The sequence below is a fragment of the Entelurus aequoreus genome, linkage group LG25, assembly GCF_033978785.1.
Source record: "Entelurus aequoreus isolate RoL-2023_Sb linkage group LG25, RoL_Eaeq_v1.1, whole genome shotgun sequence".
In the NCBI taxonomy this organism is placed as follows: Eukaryota; Metazoa; Chordata; class Actinopteri; order Syngnathiformes; family Syngnathidae; genus Entelurus; species Entelurus aequoreus.
Window position 1 is genome coordinate 35,560,313 of NC_084755.1, and position 19,322 is coordinate 35,579,634.

General features: G+C 37.9%; 1 protein-coding gene across 19 annotated transcripts in view; it reads left to right on the forward strand.

Moving 5' to 3' along the window:
- Positions 1-19,322, forward strand: part of rbfox1 (RNA binding fox-1 homolog 1) — a 783,527-nt gene that overhangs the window by 545,192 nt on the left and 219,013 nt on the right. Inside the window, exons 1-2 of one of the 19 annotated variants that reach the window (XM_062036676.1) lie at positions 5,187-5,519; positions 5,598-5,691. The exons of 14 other annotated variants lie outside the window; for them this stretch is intronic. The gene's annotated coding sequence lies outside the window, so the exon portion shown is untranslated. Of the gene's footprint in view, positions 1-5,186; positions 5,696-19,322 lie in introns of those variants that run through there. 4 more of the 19 variants (XM_062036677.1, XM_062036678.1, XM_062036675.1 and 1 more) reach the window with 4 other exon arrangements.

Here is a 19,322-nt window from a genome sequence, read left to right on the forward strand (position 1 = left end):
GTGCAAAAAAAGTAATCCGAGCAAAGGGTGGCTATTTTGCAGAAACCAGAATATAAGACATGTTTTCAGTTATTTCACGGCAGATCAACTGGTCTAAAAAGGGGGTCTATTTTTTAAAGGCTAGAGTATACAAATGAGTTTTAAGATGGTTAACTGATGATCCAGTTTGTATCACTTTTGGAAAGAATTCCAGCAGTTTCATCTTTTAACGTGTTTGTGTTCCACAGTATTCTGGACATCTGTGTTGGTGAATCTTTTGCAATTTGTTTAATGAACAATGGAGACAGCAAAGAAGAAAGCTGTAGGTGGGAAGCGGTGTATTAGCGGCCGGCTGCAGCAACACAAACACGTAGCCGGTGTTTCATTGTTTACATTCCCGAAAGATGACAGTCAAGCTTTACCATTGGCCTGTGGAGAATTGGGACAACAGAGACTCTTACCAGGAGGACTTTGAGTTGGATACGCGGTACCGTGAGTACGCAGCTGCGGCTTCCAAACATTTGATCGCTTGCCCGTACGTGCGTGCCGCTATGTGCATGTCACGTACGTAACTTTGGGGAAATATATGTGCTGTATGAACTTTACGGAGGTGAACGGTACTTTGGCTGTGGGATTGAGTGTGTTGTGCGGGTGTTTGAGTTGTATTGGCGGGGTATATGGACGGGAGGGGGGAGGTGTTTGTTATGCGGGATTAATTTGTGGCATATTAAATATAAGCCTGGTTGTGTTGTGGCTAATAGAGTATATATATGTCTTGTGTTTATTTACTGTTTTAGTCATTCCCAGCTGAATATCAGGTCCCACCCGCCTCTCACAGCATCTTCCCTATCTGAATCGCTTCCACTGCCCTCTAGTCCTTCACTCTCACTTTCCTCATCCACGAATCTTTCATCCTCGCTCAAATTAATGGGGAAATCGTTGCTTTCTCGGTCTGAATCGCTCTCGCTGCTGCTGGCCATGATTGTAAACAATGTGCAGATGTGAGGAGCTCCACAACCTGTGACGTCACGCTACTTCCGGTACAGGCAAGGCTTTTTTATCAGCGACCAAAAGTTGCGAATTTTATCGTCGATGTTCTCTACTAAATCCTTTCAGCAAAAATATGGCAATATCGCGAAATGATCAAGTATGACACATAGAATGGACCTGCTATCCCCGTTTAAATAAGAAAATCTCATTTCAGTAGGCCTTTAAGTTAACATTAAAAGTGCAACACAGTGAACCAGGCCTCACTCGCTCCAATGCAGTTTGTCCAAAATTTGACTGGCACAAAAAAAAATCATGAGCCCATTTTAGCATCCCCTCACTGGCTCCCAGTTCATTTTAGAATTCAGTTTATTGTTTGTGTTCAAGTCTCTTAACGGATTAGCGCCTCATTCTCACTTTTAAACATCTACACCCACCCGAGGTCTCCGAGGTCTGCGAGGCAATTTCTCCTTGTCGTCCCAAAAACCCGGCTAATATCCAGAGGGGCTCGTGCATTTTCTGCTTTGGCGCCGAAACTTTGGAATGATATATCCTTTTGGTTATTCAGGCGTCTTGCTCTCGAGTGAGTTTTAAATCTTAAAACATTTTCACTCATTGGCTTTTAAACCAGCATGAGATCTTAGTCTATTGTATTTTCCTTTGGTATATTATACTCAACATCAAGGGTTGGAATTGGGGGTTAAATCACCAAAATGATTCCCGAGCGTGGCCACCGCTGCTGCTCACTGCTCACCCATCCCCTTGGAGCAAGGGGTCAAATGCAGAGGGTAATTTCACCACACCTAGTGTGTGTGTGACTATCAGTGGTACTTTCACTTTTTAGATACATTTTTCTTACACTTGACTTTCCTTAGTTTTATAATGTGTATTTTAACAGCTGTGCAGCACTTTGTGAAACTTTTATTTTGAAACGTGCTACATAAATAAAGGGGACCAGATTGGATTATATGTTTATCATCATTATTCCTCATTAATTGTTCTTCTTTCAAATTAAAAGTTAAACTTAAAGTACCACAGTGGTCATTTCTTTATATCAGCCTGGAAAATGTTGTTTTTCAGTAAAGTAAACCAACTATTTAACTTTTATTAATGTAAATACCTCACAAACTGATGTTTTGCTTCGCCGGCTTCAAATGTATTTTCTGTGTGACGTTTTTACGAGGTGGTGACTTGTCCGGTCCTTCTCTCCGCGGACTGCAGACATTGAGAGAGGCAGACAGTAGAAAACTAGATGGATAGATTGAGGATGAATCAAGTAGCTTTTAAGTTTACTCATATTTCTCGCATTGGTGGGGGTTAAACTATGGAATTATCTTTACAATGAGATAAAAGATTGTAAAAATATATTCCAATTAAAAAAAATATATAAAGACAGAACAATAAAATCATATGGACAGCCATAAATGTTTACATTTTGCTTTATATTTATTATTTTACTTATTTGTTGCCTGGTTTTGTATTTGTTTTGTATCATCCCGTGAGGTGTATATTAATTATTTTGTTTTTTTGTTCGGTTTGTACTTCATGAAGTTTTGCACTTGTTGTGTTTTTTTGTTTGTTTTCGTTATATTTGGATGTAATTGTTGGTTTATATGATATCATTAAGTAAGACTACGTATTATGTTGAAGGGGGCAGGAAAATATACGATTTTTCTTCATCCTGCTCCGTCTCAGGCATTGGTGTGTTACTGTATAATTGAATAATTGTGGTATAATTGTCTATCAATCAAAGATGCACATCAATGAAGGAGATAAATAAAAAAAATGAAAATGAAATGAACATTTTTTGGGGGTGATTGCCACTAAACACTAAAGTGGCGCGCTTTGCAGACTGCAGACTTTCTTACCTATGCCAAATAGTTTGTTTTTACCAGGGTTTGTTTGACTGTCTGTGAGCAATATAACTCAAAAAGCTTTGGATATATGTTAATTAAAACTTCAGGAAAACAATCCATTCTCTCTCTTTTTACGGCTTCCGAAACACTGATCTCCCACACTCGCGCTTCACAGGGAATTTTGGGAGAAGTAGTTTACTTCCAGACCGATCAATTCAAAAGTGCCAGCAAAAAAACTACACTGACCAATTTTTCATTTTATACCATATCACGTCACTGTATTATTGTGATGATTACCGCGGTTTGTACAACCCTATAAAGCAGGGGTGTCCAAAGTGCGGCCCGGGGGCCATTTGCGGCACGCAGCTAATTGTTTACCGGCCCGCCACACATTCTGGAAATGCTATTGCAAGAATAAAAATAAACCTTAAAAAAAGTGGAATGAGGTGAAATCTAATTAGAAAAAGTTGCAATGTTGACACAAAGCTGCCATGCAGGCTGTTTATTTCTTTTGTCTATTTTTATTTTTATTTTTTTGCCATTGCTCAAAAAAAAAAAATTAATTAAGAATTATTGACCTATTCAAGGCTCCAATTATTTCAAATATTTCACTTTAAAATGTTTTATGTGGGAAATATTGCATATATTGTGTGGTTGCCATACAAAAACATCAACATTTTCTTTGACAAAAGAGCGTAAAACAAACAAAATAATAGTTCAAACGTAAAATCGACAGATATATCTGAAGTCGAGCTCGTAGCTTGAGTGTTGAAAGTAAAACAAAAACTAATAAAAATGTATCACTTTCTGAGTGGGGCACCTTTTGGATCCCAAATATGTTTAATTTTATTTATCTTTTCACTGTGATTACTCAAAAATAGTAATGAATTAAAATCAATGGTGTCTTGCATTATTGATATTTTTAAGGCTCTAATTACTTCACATCAAACATTGCTTTCTGAATGTTTTGGGCAGTGGGGGAAATACTGCATATTTCAGTTTTATCATAAAAAACTAAGTTGTCTTTGACAGAAAAGGGATAAAACCTTTTTGTTTTTTTAAACTTTATATCAACCTGAAGTTGATATACTGTACAGATTTTTTTTTATTTCAAATATTTCACTTTAAAATGTTTTATGTGGGAAATATTGCATATATTGTGTGGTTGCCATACAAAAACATCAACATTTTATTTGACAAAAGAGCGTAAAACAAACAAAATAATAGTTCAAACGTAAAATCGACAGATATATCTGAAGTCGAGCTTGTAGCTTGAGTGTTGAAAGTAAAACAAAAACTAATAAAAATATATCACTTTCTGAGTGGGGCACCTTTTGGATCCCAAATATATTTAATGGGATTTTATTTATCTTTTCACTGTGATTACTCAAAAATAATAATGAATTAAAATCAATGGTGTCTTGCATTATTGATATTTTTAAAGCTCTAATTACTTCACATCAAACATTGCTTTCTGAATGTTTTGGGCAGTGGTGGAAATACTGCATATTTCAGTTTTATTATAAAAAACTAAGTTGTCTTTGACAGAAAAGGCATAAAACCTTTTTGTTTTTTTAAACTTTATATCAACCTGAAGTTGATATACTGTACAGATTTACTGTAAGCGTTATATAAATAAAAAAATAATAATTTGACTTGTTTTTAACATTTTAATGACTAACACCCTTTATGGTCCCCGGTTGCCCTAAAGGTAAAAAACAAACAAAATCCATATATTTTGTAATGGTTTGAAAATGAAAAATATCAAAATGGCCCCCGCATGCTTTAATTTTTCCGTGTGCGGCCCTCGGTGGGAAAAGTTTGGACACCCCTGGTTTACGAGGTGGTGACTTGTCCAGCCCTTCTCTCCGCAGACTGCAGACATTGAGAGAGGCAAACAGTAGAAAAATAGATGGATAGATTGAGGATGTATCAAGTAGCTTTTAACTCATATTTCTCGCATTGAACACTTTTTGGGGGTGATTTCTACTAAACACTAAAGTGTCACGCTTTGCAGACTGCAGACTTTCTTACCTATGCCAAAGAGGTTATTTTGGATTGATTGAATGATTGAAACTTTTATTAGTAGATTGCACAGATTGATGTTTTTACCAGGGTTTGTTTGACTGTCTGTGAGCAAAATAACTCAACAAGCTTTGGATGTATGTTAATTAAAACATCAGGAAATGTCTGAAGAAAACAATCCATTCTCTCTCTTTTTACAGCCTCCGAAACACTGATCTCCCACACTCGCGCTTCACAGGGAATTTTGGGAGATGTAGTTTACTTCCAGACCGATCAATTCAAAAGTGCCAGCAAAAAAACTACACTGACTAATTTTATTATTGTGATGATTACCGCAGTTTTTACAACCCTACAGAGTATTGAACCGCGGTTGAATGGAACGATCCATTGTCCTTGGGCAGCCAGCATCCTGATTGACAACCACGGACAGGTGTGTATCCTGATTGTCAATCAGGAAGCAGGTGTGGGAAGCAGCATTTTAGCAGGAGGTGAAGTGGTTGAACTAGAGGAAATCAGAAAGTGAAAAAAAAAACAAGACAATTAACAGGAAAATGACACAAAACACAGGGGAAATAGTCCAAACGATCATGAAAGTTTGTTTGTGATGCAGCTGATTAAGTACTCGGAAGAAAAAAAAATTGGAATTCCGTGTTCCGGGCAGCAGATTTGGCGGTAAAGATTTTGAGATACTTCACCATAACCTTCACCACAGGGTTGGATCTGGCTTTTGTTTAAACTGACTGACTCGAGTATTTGGAGGCTGTATTTGAACACAGTGTCAGATGGATAACATGACATTCCTGCTGTCGTCGACTGTTAAAGTGCTCCCACTGTCCTCTACTAAGTAAGTAAGTACATTTTATTTATAAAGCACATTTCACAGATAAAACCACACAAAGCGCTGTACAACACATAGGTGAAGTAAAACAACAATTCAATTAAAACAACAGGGGCAACATCTTAAAAAGGATACAAAGTGGATTCAAAATGAAAGTGAAAAGGTGCATTAACTAAAAGCTTTACTAAGAAGGGAAGTTTTAAAATGTTTCTTAAAAGTTTTTCAAGATCATGGAGGGACTGGTGCAAATTGTTCCAGAGTCTGGGAGCCGTAGCCCGGAATGCCAGGGGCCGTACTTATCAAGCTTCTTAGAGTGCCATTTTACACTTAAGTCCTGAGAATTTGCGAAATTTAGTCCTACTCTCAAACTTAAGAATAAAAGCTTTTTTATCAACGTTGTTGAGGCGTTAAGTGAGGCGAGAGAGACATGCGCGAACGTTCAGGGAACGGAACAATGTTGTTTTTTTTTTGATGACGAGCAGCTGATCAAACGGTATCGTTTAGACAGAGCGGATATTATTTTTGTCACAGATTTAATACTTTTCGATTCCTTGTTGATTTCTGCATGTGTCTGCAGTGGGCTAGTATATATAGAGCCACCCACACCAGTTTCAAATGAGTTGCCTAATTAATGCATTGGAAAGAAAATGTTATGACAGTAGCGTATGTGTGTGGCCGTGAGGTGAGTGACGTCAGTGAGTGTGTGGGCGAGAGAAGAGAGGGAGCGGTAGCGTGAGTGCCGGCGGGGACTAGTTTGTTTTGTATTATTTTGTAGTTTATTGTCAAAATATACACTCCGATTGTCCACTTAAATATTTCCAAGATATTTCTTTATTCTTAGACAACGGATTCCCTTCCGTGATTGGTCATTTCTATGGACACAGAAATGACGTCACCTAAAATTGCGTTTACGGCACATAGTAATGTCGTAATTCAGCTCTGAGTGTGACACTTAAGATTCAGTCCTACACTTCGCTGAAAGTGGGAGTAAGACGCTTGATAACTAACTTTTAAGTGCAGCTTTCAGCGAAGAATTTATTTACTCTTAAGTCAACTCTTAGCAGACTTCCTAGGAGTAATTCTAAGAAGCTTGATAAGTACGGCCCCTGGTCTCCACTGGTTTTAGAACGAGTTTTTGGGATCTTTAGACCAGTGTTTTTCAACCACTGTGCCGTGAGATACAGTCTGGTGTGCCGTGGGAGATTATCTAATTTCACCTATTTAGGTAAAAAAAACAGTAATTATAGTCTGCAAATGATGTGTTGTTGTTGAGTGTCGGTGCTGTCTAGAGCTCGGCAGAGTAACCGTGTAATACTCTTCCATATCAGTAGGTGGCAGCCGGTAGCTAATTGCTTTGTAGATGTCGGAAACAGCGGGAGGCAGGGTGCAGGTAAAAAGGTGCTTAAACCAAAAATAAACAAAAGGTGAGTGCCCCTAAGAAAAGGCATCGAAGCTTAGGGAAGGTTATGCAGAACGGAACTAAAACTGAACTGGCTACAAAGTAAACAAAAACAGAATGCTGGACGACAGCAAAGACTTACTGCGGAGCAAAGACGGCGTCCACAATGTACATCCGAACATGACATGACAATCAACAATATCCCTGCAAAGAAGGATAAAAACAACGGAAATATTCTTGATGGCTAAAACAAAGTAGATGCGGGAAATATCTCAAAGGAAGACTTGAAACTGCTACAGGAAAATACTAAAAAAAAGAAAAATCCACCAAAATAAGAGCGCAAGACAAGAACTAAAACACTACACACAGGAAAACAGCAAAAAAGTCCAAATAAGTCAGGGTGTGATGTGACAGGTGGTGACAGTACACCTACTTTGAGACAAGAGCAATAGTGATGCATGCTTGGTTATGCTTTAAAGTCATATCCAACAATTGCTACAATGACTTTTTACTGTCAACTGAGTTTACTTTTTTAATGATTTTTGCTGGTGGTGTGTGTCCATATTTTTTCAACGCAAAAAATGTGCCTTGGCTCAAAAAATTTTGAAAAACACTGGTTTAAACAATTCAGCTTTTCCCAATTTTTTGCTCTTTTTTTCTTAAATTTTTACTGTTTTTTTTAGTTGTTATTGGAAAATACACAACTTATACTCAACTTAATTGGCACAAAGTATCTGTATTAGATCGGCATCGCAGATACCAAGCTGACTTTTACTTGGCATCGGATCGGAATGAAAATCACTGGTGTATCGCACATCACTACCTCAAGCTAGACGTCAAGACATAAACAGCGGGTTTATTCTAAATGGATTGTGGCTCCCGATAGTTCCTACAATGCGAAAAGTCAGTGTTCAAAAACAATAAGAAAAAAAAAAAAAAAGAGGGGTATTTTATTTGAACTAAGCAAAATTATCTGCCAATAGAAGAAGAAAATTTGGCTTGTCAAGACTTTCCAAAACAAGTAAAATTAGCTAACTTCAATGAACCCAAAAATACCTTAAAATAAGTATATTTTTACTAATAACAAGTGCACTTTTCTTGGTAGAAAAAAAAGAGACCTTTTTGCTCAATATGTTGAAAAATATTCTTAAATGAAGTAAATGCTAGTGCCATTATCTTGACATAATGATATGCGCTCGGCATTACATTTCTTGAAACCAGCAAACTTATACTAAAAACTAGTTTATTGTTCTTAATGGAAAGGCAACAAGGCAAGCGCTTGTTACTCTCGGGGTCTCCTAGCCGCTCAGGCAAATCATATGGTCTAAAAATGCATTTTTCCATGGATAACATGACATCATCGCGCCAAGTGCGTGCTCTTTCAGTCAATTAGTGCGCATATATACAGCCCGGCCCCCGGCCAAAAATTGTTTTATTGTAATTTTGAAGAATTCATCTGAATGTGCATGAACTATTTCTGTTAAAAATTGTTAGAAATGTCACATATTAAATGTTTAAATATTAACTGTAGGCATGATGTTTGATAAGGAATTATCGAGTTCGAGCCTATTATCGAATCCTCTTATCGAACCGATTCCAGATAGGTTGTTGTATGTGGAAAAAAACACACATTTGGTTTAACAAAAGCTCACTTTTATTATATAATAAAAAAATGAAATCTAATAAATAAATAAATATTGACTGTTACCCACCTTCAAAATAAAATAAAATAAATAAATATTGACTGTTGTTACCCAAAGTATATTAAGTGGGATTTTTCAGAAAAACAAATATATAAGGTAACACAAAAACAAGCTGTCTCTGTGATCACTATAGGTGTATAAATAATAATATAGTGTTGAATAAAATCAGTCCCTTGGGCACAAAACTGAAAATAATACAGCTCTCCAAAAAGTGCACTTCTGCTGCTATTTGACATAACTGTTTGTTATGATGCTTTGACATTTTTGCACTTTATTTCTTTATTGAAAGAAAATTCTATGAAGAGAAAAGTTGTTTGCAAATGTGGTTACAATGCTGAAAAATGAAAAGTTAAAGCTAAAAAAAGAAATACACTTTATTGAGTTAACATTATTTCTGTATAGGGGGAAAGATGTTATGAGCTAGAGAATATAACAACTACACTACCCAGCATGCAACGGGAGTTACGAGCATGCGCGGTAGCCCCGAAAAGTGTTGTTGCATGTTGCCACGCTGTAAAAGTAAACGTCAAGAACTCAGCCAACACGCCTCGTCTGCATTATTTATAATTAGACAGACAACACATCTACAGTGTCATTTTGTTTTGTTTACAAGGAAAGAAAAACAAAAGTTAAAAAAGGGAGATATGTTGTATATATATGTATGTGCTGCGGTTGTTTTAAGAACGTTGCGACAGCTGCCGTAAAGGAGGTGCGTTGCTAGCCTGGTTGCTATGTTTCCGGTTGGTCGTAAAAGTGTTGGTCATGTGTTTTACCCTGCTAAAATCTCTCAGTAAAGTTATTCGATGGATTATAGCTTTTGTTTTGAACTTTATTACACTTTGGAGCGCTTTTTCCCGTCCATTGTTTTCCTGCTTTCGCTATCTGCGCCTAATGACTGAGCTACGTGACGTCATTTATTGTGATGTCCCACGGAGCATTTCTGGTCGGGACGGGATTCGAATAAAGAATCAACTCTTTTCCTTTACTATAGTGGTCTCGATAACGGGTACCGGTTCTCAAAAAGGGATTCGAGTCCGAGGACTCGGTTCTTTTCTTATCAAACAACCGGGAAAACCGGTTTCGAGTATCATCCCTAATTAACCGTCAGTTTACTGTACTGTGCCAACTGTACTACTATATGAGTACGTATTTTCTATTGTTTCATTGAAAATAAAACAGCAAAGTCCATTTGGCTGTCATCTGTTTTAATTATGAGACACAATTGTGTCAAAGTCATGATTTTTATTTCATGCTTGAAATAAGAAATTATTACTTTAAAAAAGTACTTTTATACTTGAGTGTTGATGACACAGCTTTGCAACAGTTGATATTCTAGTTTCAAGCATGTTTTACTCAATATAGGTCATCAAATCTCAGCAACAAGCTGTAATATCTTACTGAGAACATTTAGGAGCAAAACACTTAAAACAAGTAAAGCACTCTAACATAAAATCTGCTTAGTGAGAAGAATTATCTTATCGGACAGAAAATAAGCAAATATCACCCTTATTTGAGATATTTCATCTTACTTAGATTTCAGTTTTTGCAGTGTACCACAAATCGCAAAAAGCCGCTGCCTGACCAGGGCTCAGAAAATCTGTAGAGACTCCTCCCACCCCCACCAAGGACTGTTTTCACTGCCGGACTCTAGATCGAGGTTCAGAACCTCCACACTGCAAAAAGTCAGTGTTCAAAAACAAGAACAAAAAATACTAAAAATGAGGGGTATTTTACATAAACTAAGCAAAATTATCTGCCAATAGAACAAGAACATTCGGCTTGTCAAGACTTTCCAAAACAAGTAAAATTAGCTAACCTCAATGAACCCAAAAATACCTTAAAATAAGTCTATTCTCACTAATAACAAGTGCACTTTTCTTGGTAGAAAAAACAAATATGAGACCTTTTTGCTCAATATGTTGAAAAATATTCTTAAATGAAATAAATGCTAGTGCCATTATCTTGACATTGCTTTAGAAGACCCTGGCCTGAAGACACGAATAGGCGTCTGAGCCCCTCTGCTTTTTCCCCTTCTTTGTTTTGCATTTCTTGTTGGTGAACTTAAAGGCCTACTGAAAGCCACTACTACCGACCACGCAATCTGATAGTTTATATATCAATGATGAAATCTTAACATTGCAACACATGCCAATATGGCCGGGTTAACTTATAAAGTGACATTTTAAATGTCCCGCTAAACTTCCGGTTGAAAACGTCTATGTATGATGACGTATGCACGTGACGTCAATCGTTGAAACGGAAGTATTGGTACCACATTGAATCCAATACAAAAAGCTCTGTTTTCATCTCAAAATTCCACAGTATTCTGGACATCTGTGTTGGTGAATCTTTTGCAATTTGTTTAATGAACAATGAAGACTGCAAAGAAGAAAGTTGTAGGTGGGATCGGTGGAGGACTTTGAGATGGATAGCAGACGCGCTAGCCGGCGACCTCACCCTGACTTCCTCCGTCTCTGGGCCGCCGACCGCATCTATGACCGGGTCCTTCGTCGCTCCGTCGATCGCTGTAACGCGGTGAGCACGGGTGTTGATGAGCAGATGAGGGCTGGCGTAGGTGGATAGCTAATGTTTTTAGCATAGCTCTGTGAGGTCCTCTTGCTAAGTTAGCTTCAATGGCGTCATTAGCAACAGCATTGTTAAGCTTCGCCAGGCTGGAAAGCATTAACCGTGTAGTTACATGTCCATGGTTTAATAGTATTGTTGATCTTCTGTCTATCCTTCCAGTCAGGGGTTTATTTCTTTTGTTTCTATCTGCATTTAAGCACAATGCTATCACGTTAGCTCCGTAGCTAAAGAGCTTCGCCGATGTATTGTCGTGGAGATAAAAGTCACTGTGAATGTCCATTTCGCGTTCTCGACTCTCATTTTCAAGAGGATATAGTATCCGAGGTGGTTTAAAATACAAATCCGTGATCCACAATAGAAAAAGGAGAACCAATGAACCCTTGTACCTAAGTTACGGTCAGAGCGAAAAAAGATACGTCCTGCACTGCACTCTAGTCCTTCACTCTCACGTTCCTCATCCACGAATCTTTCATCCTCGCTCAAATTAATGGGGTAATCGTCGCTTTCTCGGTCCGAATCGCTCTCGCTGCTGGTGTAAACAATGGGGAAATGTGAGGAGCCTTTCAACCTGTGACGTCACGCTACTTCCGGTACAGGCAAGGCTTTTTTTTATCAGCGACCAAAAGTTGCGAACTTTATCGTCGATGTTCTCTACTAAATCCTTTCAGCAAAAATATGGCAATATCGCAAAATGATCAAGTATGACACATAGAATGGATCTGCTATCCCCGTTTAAATTTTAAAAAATCATTTCAGTAGGCCTTTAAAGATGATAAGTATTGTGTTTGTGGCTCCATCAGTGGTCTACTTCCACCTCCTTGATTTGCTTGATAGCAAGACGTTTTTCCACCAGTTCCATTGAGGAAACACCAATTTCATCATGCAGTCCTTCTATCTTGACCTCCCTGGCTCCAACTCATCCATTCTGCATAACCATTTGTGATATAATCTGCTACTTCTCTTCATTTTCCCTTCAAATAACACATTTTAAGCTACTTTCTCTTCCCTTACATCCTTTATCCAAAATTGGGTAGCGATCATTAAACTTCCAAATTTCAGCTACCATTTCAATTACTCCAAGTTCTCTTTCCATTCATCAGGGCTTCTGTCAAATATATTTTTATGTCACTGAAAATTACTTTTGTTGCTTTGTGGCAGCGGGGACAAGTTTTTTTGTCTTTTTCCTCAAGTGAATTAGTACGCCAGATGCTAGACAATTTGCAAGCCAAGGATATGCTGTAAAAATGACAAATGTGATCCAAGAGGGCTGAGTTTTCCTTTCCAGTTTCTTGTTCACTCAAAATATTATCTACAAAACACAAAACCAGTGAAGTTGGCACGTTGTGTAAATGGTAAATAAAAACAGAATACAATGATTTGCAAATCCTTTTCAGCTTATATTCAATTGAATAGACTGCAAAGACAAGATATTTAATGTTCGAACTGAGAAAATTTTTTTTTTTTTTGCAAATAATCATTAACTTAGAATTTAATGGCAGCAACACATTGCAAAAAAGTTGGCACGGGCATTTTTACTACTGTGCTACATGGCCTTTCCTTTTAACAACACTCAGTAAACATTTGGGAACTGAGGAGACCAATTTTTGAAGTGTATATGTGTAAATAAATGAACACTGGAATTCAAGTATTTATTTGATTTTTATATATATATATATATATATATATATATATATATATATATATATATGTATGTATGTATGTATGTATGTATATGTATGTATGTATGTATGTATGTATGTATGTATGTATGTATGTATGTATGTATGTATGTATGTATGTATATATATATATATATATATATATATATATATATATATATATATATATATATATATATATATATATATATATATATATATATATATATATATATATATGTATATGTATATATATATATATTTGTATATATATTTGTATATGTATTGTATTATATATATATATATATATATATATATATATATATATATATATATATATATATATATATATATATATATATATATATATATATAGCACATTCTGAAATTGTACACTGCAAAAACTGCAATCTAAGTAGGATTAAATATCTCAAATAAGGGTGATATTTGCTTATTTTCTGTCTGATAAGATAACTCTTCTCACTAAGCAGATTTTATGTTAGAGTGTTTTACTTGTTTTAAGGGTTTTGGTCCTAAATGATCTCAGTAAGATATTACAGCTTGTTGCTGAGATTTGATGACCTATATTGAGTAAAACATGCTTGAAACTAGAATATCAACTGTTGCAAAGCTGTGTCATCAACACTCACAAGTATAAAACTACTTTTTTAAAGTAATCATTTCTTATTTCAAGCATGAAAAAAAAAAAAAAAATCATGATTTTGACACAATTGTGTCTAATAATTAAAACAGATGACAGCCAAATGGACTTTGCTGTTTTATTTTCAATGAAACAATAGAACATCCGTACTCGTATAGTAGTACAGTTGTTATTAGTGAGAATATACTTATATTAAGGTATTTTTAGGTTCATTGAAGTTAGCTAATTTTACTTGTTTTGGAAAGTCTTGACAAGCCAAATTTTCTTGTTCTATTGGCAGATAATTTTGCTTACTTCAAATAAAATACCCTTCATTTTTGTATTTTTTTTTCTTGTTTTTGAACACTGACTTTTTGCAGTGTACAAATCATACTGTTGTGTTATTTTTTTTTTAAACTTGCATGTTGCGGTTAATAATATTCTGTCGTTATTTATATTTTCTGAATAAAGTATGTGATAATGTTAATCAGTCAACTCATTGGTGTTCATTTTCAACATATCAGGATAAAAAAATATCATGTAGTTTGATCATTTTCCTCGACTGATACTCTACTAACGTGGTTTACTTTGTACATATGTAGCATCATCTACAAAGATACAAATAATTGCTATTGCGACATCCAGTGGACACATTTAGAACAGCGGTTTCTTTCATTCAAACATTTCCGGTTAATTTTTATACTTAGCATACTCATCCCGTGGGTCGGATTAAACCTGTTCGCTGGCCTGATCCGGCCCTCGGGCTGTACGTTTGACACCCCTGATCTGGACAATCATTGGATAATGGCTTGGCTTTGTCCTGCCCATGAACGCAGAGCGTCTCTGGAAGTGAATGAGAAGTGGACTCTGCCTTGGGTGGGCTTCCGCATGTGGTGTACAGCCCTTTGTTTTTCAACTGTGGTTGTTTTTAAAGGGCTTTATAAATAAAGTTGGTATGGTATGGTATGGTATGATTGGATGATCTGTCTGAGGTTGAATCCCTTTTTGATTTGTCAGCAAAATTAACGAATCTACTCTGCGAATCAGATCTTGAAATATAAACCACTGCCGGAGCATTTTTCCAAGTTTCATTCGGTTTTTTCGCGTTGATATTGGGAATTTTACAATCCTGTAAGTGATGTTTTCTTTGTAAACTTTATCATTTTTACATATTTTATCTGTTATTGGAGACTGTATTTCTGTCTAGAGAGTGGGGTTGTACGGTATACCGGTATTAGTATAGTGCTGCGATACTAATGAATCATATTCGGTACTATACCCCTTCTAAAAAGTACCGGTCCCCCACCGCCCCCTGTCGTCGAGCATGTTCGGCAGCGCACAATCACAGAGTACTTACAAGCAGACACGGTGTGTAGACAGAAAAGGGAGAACGGACGCATTTTGGCTTAAAAACTAACGATAAAGGTGAAGTTATAACGCTGAAACACCCTCAGGAAGAGGTTCTTTAAGACATGGCTAGCTAGCTTGCGGCTAAAGTCCCTTTGCAGTCTGCAGTGTTGTAGCTACTTCTAATCCTCGCCTCCGTGGCGACAAATAAAGTGAGTTTCTTACAAGTATCATCCCTGCAGGACGAGGAATAGCTATACATGCTTCACTACACACCTTAGCTCACCGGCGTCACAATGTAAACAAACTCCATTGGTGGATCATTTTTTAGCATCACAAAATCTTCTTTCGTTTTAATTTATATTAGGTTTATAAAGTCAGGAAATATGTCCCTGGACACATGACAACTTTGAATATGACCAATGTATGATCCTATGACTACTTGGTATCGGATTGATACCAAAATTTGTGGTATCGTCCAAAACTAATGTAAGGCAGCCAAACAACAGAATAATAAGTGATTATTACATTTTAACAGAAGTGTAGATAGAACATGTTAAAAGAGAAAGTAAGCAGATATTAACAGTAAATGAACAAGTAGGATAGGATAGGACTTTATTGTCATTGCACAAGTACAACAAAACTATGTTTTCAGCACAAACCCGTTCAAGATTAGACAAACAAACAGTGTACAGGGTTACAGAACAGGAAGGCTGATGGGTCGCCAAAGGCGCCCCGTAAAAGATAAGAAAAAGGTAAAACGCTGGGGAAGAAGATGAGTATAAAAATGCGATCTAGACTGGGCTCCTAAGAGGGCCTAGTCTGGAGTGGGAAAAAACCTCCATGCAATGCACGCATAAACACGTTACATTTAATCACGACAACTCGCAAGTTGGGGAGTTGGAACCCTGGAGGCTGACTGCTGCTATGAAGCGCTGCCAGCCGTCCATCACCCCGAGGCAAAACAAGCGGTGGTGAAGGCGTGGGGTGGGGGACGGGGGGTGTGTGTATGTACCCATTGTCTTGGGTGTGATGATGTAATGTTCATAGGCTGGGGCCGTTCTGTAGTAGATTAATAATAAATTTTCTGCCACTTGTCCTTAATAATTTTGACAAAATAATAGAATGGTAAATGACACAATATGTTACTGCATATGTCAGCAGACTAATTAGGAGCCTTTGTTTATTTACTAATAAAAGACTAGTTGTCTTGTATGTTCACTATTTTATTTAAGGACAAACTTGCAATAAGAAACATATGTTTAATGTACCATAAGATTTTTTTGTTAAAATAAAGCCAATAATGCAATTTTTTTTGTGGTCCCCTTTATTTAGAAAAGTATCGAAAAATACTGAAAAGTATAGAAATACATTTTGGTACCGGTACCAAAATATTGGTATGGGGACAACACTACTCGAAAGTAGCTGAAAATGAGCTTCCTCTGCCTGACAGACCAGCAGCCGCAACAGGGTTGAACTTTGCCACGGCTTCACAACAGGTTCCACAGTCGCGACAGAATCAACCAGCAGGAAAAGAAACATAAGAGAAACCGGAGGGGGAACAAATTGAAAGCTGAAAATGGCGGCAGCTCTCTTTAATGCCAAGCCCACACCCCAAACCCCCAAAAAACAGTAACATCGTTGAGCAAGGATGAAAAGATCACAATCCTGCCAGCGGACAAGGGAAGATGCACAGTAATTCTCAAAACAAATGACTTCCACAACAGGTTGCTTACACTTCTCGAAGACACTAACACTTTTGAAATACTTCGAAGGGACCCAACCAGTGGGTACAAGAGGAGAATCATTGAGTACCTAAAAACGCTACGGAAGTCAGAAACCAATAGCTCTGCACTTTATTACCGATTATACCCACAAGAGACCATCCCTTGGTATTTTTGGGCTTCCAGAAATACGTAAAGATGGCACCCGTCTTAGACCTATTGCCAGCAGCATTAACTCTGTGACATACTGTAAATCATTGCTAACTACATCAGAATCAGACATACTTTATTAATTCCCGAGGGGAAATTTAAATTTTCCGCACAATCCCATTCAAGAGCAGACAAACTAGCTCCGCAGCCCTGTCTCTTCATCCGCATTTCCTCCAGTCTCTCCAAATGGACTCTGGTGTGGCAGAGACCCAGCAGCTGGTCTCCATGGCCAAAAGGCTCCCGGGAGGCAGATCCAGAGTCCACAAAAAAGCACCTACTACTACTTACCACCTACTACATGGCCAGCATCGTACCACTTTTGGTCGGCAAACACCACATTATGTCGGGGACTTTGTAGCGAAAGGTCAGAGACCTAAAACTAGACAACAATGAAGCTACGGTTTCCTTCGACGTCACCTCCCCGTTCACCTGTATTCCCACCCAGGATGCGGTAGAGACTGCTCGGCAACGTTTACTATGTAACCTTCACACCTTACGAGATAGAGCCACGCTAAACAAAGAACAGATATGCCTTTTGCTGAAAGTTTGCCTTAATGCAACGTACGTCAATTAATTGGAACATTTTTCTACCGACAAAAACACCGTTGCGCTGTGGGTTCACCTGTTTCCCCAAAGGCGGCAAACCTTTACAACGAGGACATGAAAGAGAAAGCTCTGAGCTCATGTAAGGGAACAGCGCCAAGTCATTGATACAGATTAAGTCAGTGGACAAAAACATCAAGTACCTATGTGGATGTGAAAGACAGTAAGCTGCCTTTTTATGACTGTGACATCCGCGTTGGAGAGGACGGAGGCCTCCATTACGGGGTTTACCCAAAACCCACACATACTGATCAATACCTACTTTTAGAGTCAAAAAGTAGGCATTGATCAGTATGTGTGGGTTTTCTAATCACCCACTGGAGCACAAACTGGGCGTAACTAGAACTCTGCAAAACAGTTAAAGTTAAAGGCCTACTGACAGTCATTTATAAAGTCAACAGCTGAGGGAACAAAGGATCTTATGTATCTGTTGTTTTTGGCCTTCCTATTACTAGGGGCATACCTGCATCCTGAGGGCAAGAGTCTAAACTCTGAGAAGAGAGGGTGCTGAGGGTTGACCAGAATGGCCTTTGCCTTCTGGATGACTCTGGTCTGATAGATCTGGTTTAGGGGGTTCAAGGTAGTGCCTATGGTCTTTTGGCACACCTTGATTATACCACCTAGTCTCTTTTTATTGGCCACACTGAGGTTACCAAACCAGGAAGTGATAGAATAAGTTAAAATAGACTCGATACAAGATGAATAGAACATCCTCATCAGTGCCCTATCAACCTGAAAGCCCCTCAGTTTCCTCAAGAAAAACAGCCTCTGATTGGCCTTCTTGCGAATACGGTCAATGTTGGCATCAAAGGTCAATTTATTGTCTAAAATTGTGCCTAGATACTTGTATTCACGGACTATCTCAACAGCAGAGTCATTAATGAGAATGGGTGCTTTGGCAGGGGGATCACGGCGAAAGTCAATGAACATATTTTTAGTTTTATCGGCATTAAGCTCCAGGTATGAATCATCGCACCATTTGATGAAGTTCTCCAGAACAGGACCGTGGTCTGGCTCTTTGTCCTGCAGGAGGCTGACTATGACCGAGTCCTCGGCAAACTTGTACCTTGACTGAAGTGTTCTCTGACAGTCATTTGTGTACAGTACAAACAGCAGGGGGGACAGGACCCGTCCCCACCCTAAATGCGAACAAGCGGAAATTCCATTTCAGCGACTGTTGTTGGCTTTTACTACAAGAGCGGAAACTTGCTTGCCATTCGCGATCGATTGAATGCCGTAAGAATACAATGACCTGGATGAACGAGAATGTCTATAGACGACGATCAGAACTATTGTCTTTGTGAGGTAAACATACCGTATGCTGTAATATTGTAACACGTTACACGCTGCGGTATTTCTATGTCTGTGGAAAAACAGAAGAGTAGACAGACATATGAAGACATTTCACATTTGACGCTATGGAGAACAAGACTAGGTCTCATCCAAGCTAGCTTAGCTGTTAGCATGGCTTCTCAATTCTCGCTGTGTTTTGCTCCGCTCCGCTCAGATCTGTCCGTATTACTTTGGTTAACATGAGAAAACATGACTATTCAATATTTGTCCAATCGATTCAGAATGGTCAGTGTCCAAATCGATTTTCTCCACCCCGCCACACACAAAATAATCATCACTTCGGAAACTTTGTAGCAAAAAGTTTCATATAGCTTTGGGGGATATATTTTATAGACACCCTGTTTAAACACTATTTGGAAAAACATGGACATATACATTTCCTTTCATATCCAGAAGAGAGAATGTCATTCCCAC